This window comes from Brachycentrus maculatus, unplaced genomic scaffold (genome assembly GCF_059751285.1).
Source record: "Brachycentrus maculatus isolate JH-2025_06_01 unplaced genomic scaffold, ASM5975128v1 h1tg000370l, whole genome shotgun sequence".
Lineage (NCBI taxonomy): Eukaryota > Metazoa > Arthropoda > Insecta > Trichoptera > Brachycentridae > Brachycentrus > Brachycentrus maculatus.
In genome coordinates, this window is record NW_028281119.1 from 112,501 (window position 1) to 127,500 (window position 15,000).

Below are 15,000 nucleotides of genomic sequence, written 5' to 3' on the forward strand. Positions count from 1 at the left end.
CAAATTGACAATATTAATTGTGTAATACCACATTATGCAATACCACATTAATAAACAATAATTCATAACTACCGGTTTCGGAATAATCATTTCATCATGAGGTCATTAAAATAAAATTTTTGCAATCTGATCTTTATACATAAATAAAATTGAGAAAGAGAGAAAGAAGACAAATGAATCACAATGGGAATATTTTGATATGTTTTTTTCTTTCTTTCTTTCAAAATTTTGTTTTTAAATAAATTTGAGACCGTAATAATTTTATTTTAATGACCTGATGATGGCGTGATTATTCCAAATCGGGTAGTCACGAATTGGTGCTAATTAAATTGGTATAACTTTATTTTTATTTTATTTTATTTGTTCGGGAATTGTACAGCTTTACATTTAAAAAAAAAATATAATTAACAAAAGTTACATTCACAATAATAAATATTACATTAGATTAAGAAAAATAGTAACGTTAAAAAAAAAACAATTAAACAATTCTACATTTTTGTTATTAAAAGATTATTAAAAAACTATTAAAAGACATTCAGATATTAATAAAAGGGTATAGTATAAAAAAATTGATTTTGCAGGAAGGAGGAGATTACACAAAATGAACGATGAATGATAAGGAGAGTGTTATATTACTATACCACAAAGATAACAATGCTTTTAAAATAAATATATTGAAAATTATATCTGAAAAAAACTGACTTTACAGGGTCCAAACATTTCATTAATCGAGAGGAACCTACTCGAGAGGTTACATTTGCGGTTCGCATTTCTCCGACAACGTCAGTTTGGCAAACATATAAACATAATGAATTTTCTATATGAGAGGAAATATGCGAGATCGAAGATGTCGTTACGTGGGGAAGGCAACGAAAAAGACAATGGTATGCGCATGTGAGGAGAATGGAACCATCCAGACTCCCCCCACATCGCACTGTACGGCCAACCCCATGGTAGATGACTCCCGGGCAGACTACCAAAGAGGTGGGCCGATAGTTGGAAATCGACGTCGCAGGAGGCTAATCCCTCTTAAAAACAGGCCGCAAGGCCTATAATAATAAGAAGAAGAAGATGAATTTTCTATAATTTACCCATCTCAGCCTTGTGTCCGACTTGTCCGCCTCCGTAGTGTAATGGTCAGCACGCTCGGCTACCGTTCTGGAGGTCCCGGATTCGATTCCCAGGGGGGTCAAATAAATAAAAGTGATTTTTTCACTGTAATATTTATTCAATATTACCCTGGACTGGTACCTGAAGCGGAGGGCTGATCACCTTTCCTTCATGTGTAAACGATCAAGATAGCACTGCGTTTATATAAAGCAGTGCCCTATGCACCATTGAGGTGCGGATAAGGGTATTATTATTTTTATTTTTATTTTTATTATAATTTGCCCACAAGTAATATTTACCTGGCATAATCAGGTATGTCAAATACTTGAAAGCGGCCGGGTCAGGAGTCGTAATAATCGTCGGGTATGTATGAGGAGATGCATGAATGTAGAAGAGGCGAAGAATGTTTGCAAAGACAGAGTGGTGTGGCGTTCAATTCTCTCTGCCTACCCCTTCGGGGAAGCGGCGCGATGGTTAGTTAGTTAGTTAGTGAATATATGCTAGCGCAAGATGGCGGCCGAGTGAGTTCACACGCCCCGGTCCGCAGTGTAATTGTTTTCCATTTGGGAACAGTGGATTGCCCTGGGCTCTCCACATAATTTGTTGCCGAGGATTAAGTTAATATTATCCAAACCATTTCTCCGGCTTGCACGGTAATTGCACTTGTTTCCAGCGCTGGTGACGTGTTTTATTTCTAATTGGCGGTCGAGAGGCGAACCCGCTCATGGCGCACGTACCCTCGGTGCTTAGCGACTATCTTTTCAGAGAATTAACCCCTTGTTTGATTTTGCACAAAGTGAAAAAACAAAGCGAATAATTATGATGTTTTAAATTGTCTTAAACATCGTTAATGCATATTCTCGTAAACACTTGAATATATCACTTTATCGAGTTTTATTTTTATTTACGACTAGTTTCGAAAACGACAGTTGTTTTCATCTACTGGTACAAATTAATGTTTTAATTTGTACCAGAAGATGAAAACAACCGTCGTTTTCGAAGCTAGTCGTAAATAAAAATAAAACTCGATAAAGTGGTATATTCAAGTGTTTAATTTTAATAAAATAATCATGTCATTCCACAAAGTTAATGCCGAATCAATAAATAACATATTCTCGTAATACGTTATAAAAACGAAAGCACTATCGTTAAAACAGTGCACAACATTCAAAGCTTTACTTACTTTTTACTCGGTACTTATCTGTTCGAAGAATTTACCCTTTATTTGGTTTTGTATAAAGTGGAAAAACAAAACGTATAATTATGATGTTATAAATTATCTTGAACATCGTTAATGCATATTCTCGTAATACTTTAAAAAAACGAAAGCACTATCGTTAAAATATTGCACAACATTCTAAGGTTCATTTACTTTTTACTCGGTATTTATCAGTTCGAAGAATTTACCCCTTATTTGGTTTTGTATAAAGTGAAAAAACAAAATGTATAATTATATTGTCATAAATAGTCTCAAACATCGTTTATGCATATTTTTGTAATACACGTTCAAAATATAATGCACCATCCTTGAAATATTTTATAACAGATACATAATAATAAAAACTAATATATAATAGCTCTCAGGGGCTCTATTGTATTTAAAGTAAGTAATTATGAATATTACAGACAATATGAATACTTTTTTTCACACTGTTTTGAGTATGTGAAAACTCATTTGTGAAGAATTAATTCACAAATGAGTTTTGTCTATTTTTTTATGAATAAGTATCCCAGTATAAATGAATAAGAATTTGGATATCTGGATATTCATAAGGCTTACAATCTGTCATACGCCAAAATTTTTGTGTGGTTCTCAATCATGGATGGAATAGTGAACTACTCGTATAATGCCTTGTATATAATAATGAACTTAAACCAGCTTATAAAATATCGTAATCATTCATTATTATGATAACTTTTTTTCTGTTTTATATTTTATAAACCTACCATGAACTTTTTGAATGCGTTTTTTTTATTAAAATATAAACACAAAATTTATCACTATTAGTAGTTTCCGTTGAACTAACTACTGTGATTTTTATGTATCCATAAATGTTAAAACGCAGCGTGCATTAACGTTGATGTTTTTTACCTACACAAAATATGAAAAATAAAATTAAACATGTTTTTTTTATGTAACTTATAATCGTTATTCAAATTAACGTAAGCCGCATTGAAAGGATACCGGTGTGCTAACACGAATCAGCAAGAAAAAATGTTTGAAAACAGCATAATCTTAGGAGATTCGCTAGTTTATGAAGCGAAAAGTAAGTCAGCACAGCGTAAAATTGCACAGCTCAGGAGCGAGCTTCCTTCAATTTTTGTTTGTTTTCAAAATGCGCTCAGTCAATCGAAAATCTGAATCGTTTCAATATTGTCTATGCACAAAATAGAAAGCGCATCGTGCCTAGTAATCCTTAGCAAAGGAACACAATTGTTTTAAATATTTTTAACAATAGAGTAAAAAAAAAAAATATTTATTGATTTGCCAATAACTTTCTGGAATGATAAGTTCATCATTAAACCTATGATTAGCTTCATTTCTATTTTTATTGCTTAACTAGTCGTGTGAAATAGAATTTTACTATATTAGTGATCTTATACTAATATCGATGTATAATACATATAAGCTCAATTTTCATTCAACACTTTATTCCAAATAACAATAATAAACTATATATATCTTTATAGCCTTACAACTTTGAGACTTCATATTTTGTACATCAAAATAAATAATTTCTATTTCGTTGTTATGTTAAATTGTCCTGTATTTTACGATATTTCATAACAAATTTTATTTATCAGGACTTTCAATTAATTCCTAATTTTGTCATTCAAATACGATTTTGTTCTTTAAAGTATATTAACATTGGATTAATTGGAAAAGTTTTATATAAATATGTGAATATATATTACATAACCTTTTTAATTGAATAGTTGATGAAAACTATTTTAAAATAAAATAAATTAGATCTGTATGATTTTATCATGTAAAGTTTTCTAATTTTACATGATAGAATCTTGCTTGAAATATATAACCACTACCCAAAAAAAAATCACCCTAAGATTAAAATTCCCAAGAATCTGCCAGAACGTAAATTATGTGGAAAAATTTATTAAAGAATATTCAAATCACGTGCCCCAGAGTCATGTCCAATTTGTTTTTCCCTTATCACTCAGACACTGATTCAATTCGTAAGCCCGAGGGGAGGGGCTAATCAACAAAATGTAAAAAAGTAAGATAGTACGTGAGACAGGTCAAATGAAGATTAGTGACGTCACGTTTCCAAGCAATTGCTTCTTTATCCGTGGCGGTTATCCTTGGAATAGGGCTTTCTTTTTAAATTGATCGGATTACTCGCATTTTACAGTTTTTTTAAATATATTTTTACAGAAAATGTATTGAAAATATTTAAAGTTATGCAGAATGTATCTACATACGTGTCACAATAGATTTCCGAAATAATTTTAATTTAAAATAAAAATGGATAGATATTACCACAAAGCGACAACCGTATCAATAAATGAAATTATATGTATTTTATAACACATGTGCACTAAAAATGGGTGAAAAATTTAAAAATCAGTCGTAGGTGTACAAATTGTATGAGTAATTTTTCTACAACATTTTGAGTGTGTCCAAATACTTGTTCACAAAATCTGGATTATCTCCTATTACAGGAGTTATTTTCATATTATTTTTTTGACATCTCATGAAAGATGAAGAAGAATAAGTCTGGGCATTTACGGGGCTGACGACCGTCATTGGCTGGTTTAAGTGATCACTTTACACACGTGTAACATTCACCAATTATGACGGTCCACGGTAAACCAGCCTATGACGGTCGTCAGCCCCGTAAATGCCCAGACTTCCATATTCTTCTTCATCTTTGATGAGATGTCAAAAAATAATAGTAATTTTTCCTTTAATATTTATTCAATGGTACCCTAAACAGGATTTCGAAGCGCAGGGTTGATCACTTTGCCTTCATGTCAATAAGGTGCAATTTCCTATGCACCATTTGGTGTGGATAAGGGTTAGGAAAAGAAAAATAAGTTTTTTATAATGCAACCTTAGTTATGGTATACAACTATACTAATCTCGAAAATTCAAAATTAGCATTTATTAAAATAATCGTTTCACATTTATTTTTGACTACCCATTTTTATACTGCTGCATTATTTTTTAGAAGTCGGAAATATATGTTTTTATAATATTTAAAAAATAGCAACTGTTCATGTTTTTATTAAAAATATTGCGTTCTTAGAATAAAACAAATAAGACAGCATATAAGTCTCTTTAAATCGGAATAAAATAAGTTACGATTAAAATTACTTAACGTGATTTTAAAAACGAAATATGAGTATGGAATGAGCGTTAGATCAATATATGAACTCACCTGCTGTTAATTAAAAATCTAAGTAAATTACTGAAACAATCTTCCTTCCTCCACTTTCAGTTCTTCATAAAACTTGTTTAATTAAATTATTTGAAACTCCAGACTCCTTAGACCGCGTCACGTGCGATGAATAATAATTATACCGTTATTGAGCTTGATGGGTGATATTGCATGCATGGTACTGGAGGTATGTTAAATTTACTTAAGACCCTAATTGAAAAATAACAAAGGACGTACAAAAAAATCAGACGAAAGAATATTATTTGAAATATATCCGAAAAAGCGTTTTTATTAAAAAAAGTATTAACTAAAAAAGATTTAAACATATATTTTTTTTTACGGGACCTTGAATTCAAATAAAAAAAAATATTTTCGTGCTTTCACACAAATATCATAGCAAAGTTATAATGCAGAGAAGATAGTCGTCTTACCTTAGCTCAAAGGCATATCTACATGGACGATCGACATTTATATGAATCTTATCCACTTCGAAGTTTCGAAAAGTAAAATAAAATTGCATCTCTGAACAACAATACATCTGACGAAAATATTGCTTGTTGTAAATATAATAATTCCCTTAAACAAAAAACTCTTATAAGTATTGGAAATTGAGGCCGGTGTATTTTCAATTTTAATAAAATATTTTATTTACAAATTTCAAAATTTTCAATTATCATTATGCTAGAATCTCCTCAATATAACTTTAAATATTATTAAATAATTTAATAATTATTTAGTTATCTTATTAAATAATAACATAATATTACAATAAAAACTATTTCATCATTCATTTAAACAAAAAGCAATGTGCGTAAGTCCCTCTCCAAGCACAACAGTTTTATCTCTTTTTTAGAAAGGAAAAGATATTAAGATATGTTAAAGGTAGAAAAGTCTTTTAAATCAATTAATTTTTAATCTTTGTTGTTATTATTTTAAATACATAAAAAATATTTTATAAATATGTAAATAATTATATTCTCAGCGTTAGAATATTTTCCATACAAAAAAATACACACGACGAATATATTTAAAATCGCAAATGTCAATAACAACTTGAATTCGTAGATTTAAAAAAAATAGCACAATGTGAGTCGGAGACTTACGAGTAAGTTCTTTAAACAAAGAAAAATAATTTTCAGTTAATCGTTCATGCCCCAAGGTAGGGGGGTGCACCTATCGGAGAATGAATTAAAAAGGAACATTAAATGGCGCTGTGCAGGCGACCGTCGCGCTGTCTAATGGTTTTGGAATTCAACAGGGTTGAATTAGAACCTCCCCGGAAAAAAAGCATCCCTGAACTTAAATTGAAAAAAAATCAGTTAAGTAAAAGTGATTTATAAGAAAATTCATTTTGAATTTTATATGCATGTGACTTTCAAAGCAGGTGCCGCGGCGTAGTTGGGTAGACGCTCGACTGCAAAACTGGGGCACGGGTTCAATTCCTGCCAATTGCAAAATGAATTCAAAAAAGATTTATTTAAAAAAAATAGTAATTTTAATCAATATGTGGTTTTAAAACATCCATTAAGAATCCTAGATTCAGTCAATCCTACTTTTCTCTACTAGTCAGATGAACAGGAGATAGATGTTTGCAGAGATATTATACAGGAGACAGTGACAAAGTGCATTGTTTTTAAAAACGTGATCATTGACTATTTGATATCTTACTAGCTTAATATTGCCCTGGAAAAATCCCAAAAGATTTTAAACTTGGAAGTATAATTTATTGACTAGTTAAAAATGACTAAAATGACTAATGAATAAATACCAATGCTGGTAGCATTGGTGTTTATTTTCTTGCTAAGCAATAGTGACTTAAATGGCCCTCCTGAACATTTTACGTTTTGGTAGTTGGTCACTTTCTCCTGTACGGCTACAATTTGTGGGTTATCCAAATATCTACTTTGGTTTCGCTTTTTCAGACTTAGTAATTTATTACGTCTTTTGGATGAATACATAATAATTTAAAAATTTAATTAAGAACTAATTTGAAAATTCAATTTCAAAAACACATAAAAGTGGATTGATTTTAATCCTAAGTAGGTCTCTGATCACAAGTATTGTGAGTTTTATTCGCTAAATGCGGAAATAAAATGTTTATTTTTAGTTTAACGACCTGGACGGGGACTAAGATATAAAATAAAGCGATAACATTCCTTCAGTTTTTACTTCCTAAACTAACGGCCATATAGAATAAATTTAAGAAAGAATGTATCACACGTATCGAAATAAAATACTCATTTAAATTTAGTATTTAAAAATAAAATACACCTTATGTTTACGTAAGAATCGATTTTTTTAATACATATTTTTTTTACAAATACATTAAAAGTTGTAGTAATTACATATTGTACACACTGAATTAGGGAGGATATAAAATATTCATTTGTGTCATTCATATTTATACATTCAATTACTTTGTAAATAAAAAATGACATTTTATTTGTGTAAAACCGGAACCTTTTATTAAATACAGCTTAAATTTTGCTCCGGGATATATGTTTTGAAATTACATGTCCCTTTTGATTTCAAGATAAATCATATTTTTATGAAAACACTTTATAAAACAATGTTACTAAAGGAATTTTAAATTAAAATACTGTGACAAATACAAACAAAATATAAACACGTGGCATAAAATACATTAATTTGTTGTATAAACGTTACAGACTGAGAAAAAATTGGCACGATCAGGTATGCCAAATACGTGGAATAAGCGAAGAATGTTTGCAAAGACAGGGTGGTATGGCGTTATATTTTGTTCTGCCTACCCTTGCATGGAAGCAGCGTGATGGTTAGTTAGTTAGTTACAAACGTTAAAAGAAGGTGTTATATTAAAATAACATATCCGTGTGTCCCCTTCATTTGATCTTGATATTTAAATGCATCAGATTGTACGATTTTGTTAATACAATATATTGTGTACTCAATGTAATGTAAACTATATATAAAAATAATATATTGATCGGTTATCAAATTAAAAAGCAACCAAATATGATTTTTCTTATATAGAAAATTGATTTTATCTCATCTTATACTGTAAATATTACAAATAAACGTAGAATACTTTTTTTAATGAAATTATTCATTCATATGATACCGGAATTCTAATATTAAAAAGTAATAATTTTTAGTTTTTATCAACGCACCCTCTCAATTTAAAGTATTTCATAATACTTTTTAATATTTTAACATTAAAGTTGTATCATTTATATTTTTTAATACAAAAAATGGTAAAAAAAACCTTAAATTTCGAGACTATACATAATGATCAAATTGTCACGGCTTCTGTTAATTAAAAACAAAATATTTTGAGAAAATGCGATTGTGATAATTGACTGAAACGTCAGGAGAAGGAAATGTTTACCTTTCTGATAATTCTCAATTTCCTGTTCTATGTACTTAACCCATGATTTGTACTTGAACTTAAATGATGACATGTCAATTGATTCAAATTTACACGCATATAATTTAAGAGTCTAAACAAAATTGGAGACCATCAGATTTCAGTGCGCAATAAGAATTTTTAGAATATGAACGTAGAATAGAGACCCTGGGGAATTGGGAACGAAAATAAATTTGATCGCATTTATTGCAACACGACTTACCACGAGAGATGCCCCAAGGGAATCTCTGTCGATGTCGACTTCTCAAAAGACCTTAAGCCAAGAATCGATAAAAGACTTACAACGCCCGACTATTTTTACCACGTCCGATTTTGAATCTCATTTAAATAACTGAAAGTGTAAAATATCAAATAAAAAATTTCTTGTTTTCAGACTAATACTTTTTTCTTTAATACGTTGCAATAAAAATATAAATACAATAATATTATCACAGAAATAATAATTTTTATTTTCAAAATGAATATCCCAAAATGATATATTTATCATCATTAAATAAACTTTTTTTAATAATAATTTATAAATTTTTATACGTATATTCAGAAAAAAATATTAATAATCGAAATCATTTTTATCACATTTTTTCTCCTATTAATTCTCAATTTTTTTTTGTTCATTATATTATAAGAATTTTTGTCCTTCGCTCTAAAATCCATCATTCGTCATTTACTGTTCAACAAATATGTTATATTAATTTATTCACTAATCAGGAGCGCAAAACCGATCACCTTGCCTTCATATAAAACCAATCAAGATATCCGATACGGTGTCTTATGCACTGGACGAGAATAGGAGTAAAAATAATCGTTGTATAACCAAATTCTTCCATCAATATTGCTGTGAAAGTTTTCTTTACCAATAATTTTTTTAATCCTTTAATTATTTAAATGTTTTGTCTAAAACAACATATAATCTTCGAACACATTAATTTTAAAAAGGCTTTTTCTTTATAGCTTTTAAACAAATTGATTCAAATTGTAATTAAAACATTTCTCTCTGCAAACATCTTTATAATTATTAATTAATATTTAAGAAGTGTTTTTGTGTAATATTTTTTACCGACGCGGTGTTGCAAAATACTTAATTGTCGGCAAAAAAAAGTTCAAAAATATTATTTTCGTACTTCATACAAAGCAATAACATGCCTTTGATATTTCTAGTCGCCCCTTGTAGTCATGTTGACGTACAGTTCTCGTTAAATTCATTTTATCTTAAAATCAAATGAAAAAACCACCCTGCCATAGAATTTTTCATCGGAAACCTCATTTAGAAACGGAAATAAGAGCGTTTTTCGCGAATGTCATTTTCAGAAAATTAACATCTAGCAAAGTGACTTAAATAGATTTCATAAATAAATTGGTTTTGTAAGAAAGGAGCTTTATCATTATAAACTAAAGACCTTGAGAAAAAACACAAAAAAACTTTTTTTCGAGAGGTGGCAATACGAAATTTCTTTGTTTGCAAAAGAGAACAAAATTTTTTCGACACCTTCTGTGTGAGATCATTGTAGTTACAAATCTTTGAAAATGAATATTTTTTTAAAAATTATTTTAATTTTTAAATGTTTTGTAATATTTTTCTCTCCTCTAAATCCGTAAATAATTTTTTATTTACCTTTTATTCGTTCGATTCCAAATTTTGTGAAAACGTTTTGGTGTTCAGTTCTTTACTTCAGAATCATGAGTGAAGTAATGAAATTATATATTTCATAAAACATAGATAAGCTATGTTAAAAATGCTCAGAGTAAGAAAAATTCTCATAAGTTATAGTAGAACGGAGAGGGACAATTAGTCGTTTTATTACTTTTTTGCCTCGTAAGTAAAGTTCTATATATTTGAAATACTAATACTAAAAACATAAATCACAAAATAGTATCACAAATTATCTAAACGACATCTTATTATATTTTCAACGACTTGGCATTTCAATTTTGTTTGTGATTAAGCCCCGGAATAAATTGAGGGATTATTATTTCCTTACTTAACCCTTTTTAGTTTCATTTTTAAATAATAACGTTGTTATTTACTGCACGTTTTAAGTAAATAAATCTAGGTAAAATAATAATTTTAAATAATAACTTTCTCTGTATAACGTTCATCATGTTTTTCTTCTGGAACACCTGCCTTTAAAAGCATATTTCTCAAATGCATATTTAAACACTTCGAATAGAAATTTTGTCTTCTACGTTTAAGCAAAGGTCTTTTATTACACGGGTAAAGCTATTAAAAGTTCATTTAAAACAACAACTTTCTTTCATCTTACGTATTCTGACATTAAATATTTATAACATTCATGAAACATTCAGCAATAAAACTGAATATTGGTTTTAAAATACAAATGGGTATTATGGAGAGTAAAAAGTGTTTGAAAATGTTCAGAAATTTATCAACACGTAAGACATCATAAAAACTAAAATAGGATATTTTTCACTAACATTTTTCATTTTAACACCCCTATAAAATTAAAGGTCATTTATGCTTTTCATAATAAAGCATTTTTACCCCCTGACATTTAAAGTTCATCTATGAAAAAACAATCTCTCTGTGTGAATTCAAATAAAAGTTTGAACAAGAATCATTCGAATTTTGCTTTCAGAAAAAAAAAACACAATGCATACTCTTTACCCTTAGCCAAATTGTACCCAATCCAAATTAAATTAATTTTATTTATGGTTTTGTTTTCAGCACAAATTTGATAATACTTGAATCACTCGTGGTTTCACATTACATAAATGCTTAAATATATTTCTAATTCTAAGAACTTTCCCAAACTCGAAGTGTCTTATTTATTTCGCAACTTTGCTTTTAAGACCTAATGAATAAATTTATTTTCACAACATTTACAACTTCCCGAATAGTTCGAATCGAGGAATTTTCGGAGTAAATGTGTTTTGAATTTGAGAAAGATTTAGTGAAACGAAAATGTGACGAAGATATTTGTAACGCGCACATAAAACTGATTTTCTTTTTATAGAATCATTTAAACTTAAATCGACTGTCATTAAGTGATACCTCATTAGCTTCTTCGACATTAAATATCCATTTGTTATACACTTCTAAACGGGCACTTTTAATGTTCAATTTTCACGGAAACACCGCGTTTTCTTTTGATACAATCGCCAGAAATAGCTTTTCGGTACGCTTCAGAAAACTCCAAGATGGTTTAATGTACGCAGAAAGTAAATAAGAATGAAAAATGGCGGTCATAACTCAAAGGAACATTATTTACTAAGAATTCGGTGTGTTGTTGTTATTGCAGCCATTCAAAATACATCAGCATGACATGTGCTGTTCCTAGCTTTATTATTTTAATATCGTATTTAAGACAAAATTACTTTTGTAATATCAGCTCAGTCGTAATCTTTGGTAGAATAAAACTAACACATTTGCAAAGTTAATCTCGTGCAATAAAAAGCATTTTTCATTGTTGATAATGATAGCCTTTTCTTCCTTCTATTTTTAATTATTTCAAATTATGCATGCTCGGAAAATATACCTACATATATAAAACCCAAAAAGTACCATTTAAAATTTTGAGTTATTAAAAGACTATACGTTTGTATAACATTTTATTAGTAGCTATAAAGCTTGAGTTTGATTTTTTGAAGAAAATGTCTTAATAAGATACATTTTTAATAAAGGTGAAAGATAATATTCATGGCCTTCATTTATTGGTTAATTTTGCCAAATAGGCACATTTAAACCAAATTAGCCGCGTTTGAGTAAATTTATTATTTTCGTTAAGAAGAACATTTTTATTTTTTGCAGTTGCAGGTTTTAATGCCGCTGAGGGAGTAAAAAGTTAGCGGAAAAGTGATAAACCTTTTGGAGTTCCCAAGGGTCACTTTAAGAGAAGTCAACTCTTGTAAAATGTTTTATTCTTAAAGTTCGTCACATTATTTCCTTTAGTGTTTTGAGTTCCATGAAAACGTTTTATACATATATATTTTCAGTGGGGAAATGAGCGGGCTGAAAAGAGATATATTAAAATAATATATATTCGTTATAATAAAGGCGTACTTTAATTTATTTGTTAATATGCCCGTTGTTGGAATATTTTGTGTTAGTATATATTTAATTACAATTCATTTATTTAAAGTTCTTCTTAATCTTTAAACATTGTTACTTTTTACTCTTCTAACGCTCATCTTCACTCAGTGGTGCTTAGAGCACTGCATCGCATCGATGAATCATTACCTTAATCGTAAATTACTTAAAAGCAAAGCGATTAATTAATCAAGCGCTTCAAGTGCCAGTCCAGGGGGATATTAAATTGATATTTTGACACACAACATACACATACACGCGCGCGAATACACAAAATGTACATATATCTTGATTAATAAATTTCATTTATTGTATACACTTGAAAAATTATAAAAATTATTTTGTAGTTCAAAATGTATGCATTTGAATGTATGTTATTTTCTACATGTTATTTTTATTATTATTTTTTTACTTTTTTAATATTCCTCTTCTTCTTTTGATGTTGTGTCAGGTCCTCCCGACTTCGACTATCACTTATGAGAAATTGTTCCTGTCTTGAGTAGCTCTTAACATCGTCTCGACAGTTCTGATCCCCATCTTATATCGTTTATTCCTGAGCCAGGAGATCTGTCTTCTGCCACATCTCCTTGACCTTTATTTGTTTACTTTTCAATGTTTATACAAGTCTTTTAAGCGTTAGTAAATTAATGTAATGAAATAAAATAATGTGTAAACATCTTAATTCAAGGCAAATTTCTCAACAACAAAAAAACACTTTTTATAATTTCAAAGAGAATTAACTACTTTTTTCATAGCATGGTACACGGAGGTGAATATCTAACGAAATACGCATTGTTTAAACTACCAAGACCCGAATGTGTCGCAACTATAGCGTCCCACGTGCATTTTTCTCATTTGCGATAACCGAATCTGTGTTCAGGGGTGGAATGTACATGTAAGAAGAAGAAAACATTTTTTTTATTATTTTTTTATTTATTTATTTCATAATACGTATTCCAATATACATATTTATTTCATATATACATTTACTATATGTATTACGGCTCTTTAGGTATGGCCTGTGTTAAGCCTAATTAACAAGTTAATTTAATTAATTAATTAACAAGTTAATACAATATTTATATTTATTCTTTATTTTTTAATAATATTTGTTTTTATTTTTTTTATTTTTAGATTATATATATAACATACAGGAGATACAATAATAATTAACAGTATAAAGGTTTTTCAATAAGATAATTACACCTGGATTTTAATTAATTCACTTTCTACCTTGTCCCTTCCAATGCTAAGCAACCATCGACGGACACTGTTCTTAAAGACCTGATCACTCCTGGAAATCTTAATGGTTAAATCTTAATATCAAACATCAAACAATAAAAATATTGCGAACATCTCTTTTCGTAAGAAAAAATATCTAAGGCAGATAAACATCATCGATAAAATTAAAATGTGTACTGAGATGGTTTGGACACGTCAAACAAATGAATAAGAAATGAACAGTAAAGAAAATTTATGGTAGAAATTTAGTTAAAAATAGAAGCAGAGGATTTTGAAGAAGAACCTGTTAACTTTTTTTTATTTTTTTTATTGGAAAACAACAGAATATTTAACAAAAATAACATAATGTAATAAAATCAAAAAAATAACTTTCCGATTAGAGGATTTAACTTAAGTGATCTAAAATTAAAAATAAAAATAAACTGTTATATTTAAAAAAGTATAACTATATAATGAACTTAAATTACATGTTTTTTTTTTCAAATAATGGAAATTTTCTTTATCAACTAGTCAAATAGACATCAACAATATTTATCTTAATCGTATTAAAAGAAACATTATTGACGTCTAATTCATTAAGCATTACATTGCACATATCGCAGGCTCTATTAAAAAATGAATTTTGGTATGCATTTTATGTGCATTTTAGAGAAATCTTCAAATACCTACTTAAAGATTTACAGCTCTTCAAAAATACAAATCTTCAAAAATCTTCAAATACTTAAAGATTTACACCATTTATTTTTACCCCTGTCTAGTTTAGACACGGGTTGAAATAATTGGTGAATATATAACAT

The 15,000-nt window shown here is 29.0% G+C and overlaps 1 protein-coding gene across 1 annotated transcript in view; it reads left to right on the forward strand.

Moving 5' to 3' along the window:
* The window catches only part of LOC148303349 (tetraspanin-2A-like), a 160,233-nt gene that overhangs the window by 63,412 nt on the left and 81,821 nt on the right, over window positions 1-15,000 (forward strand). The gene's annotated exons all lie outside the window — the stretch shown is intronic.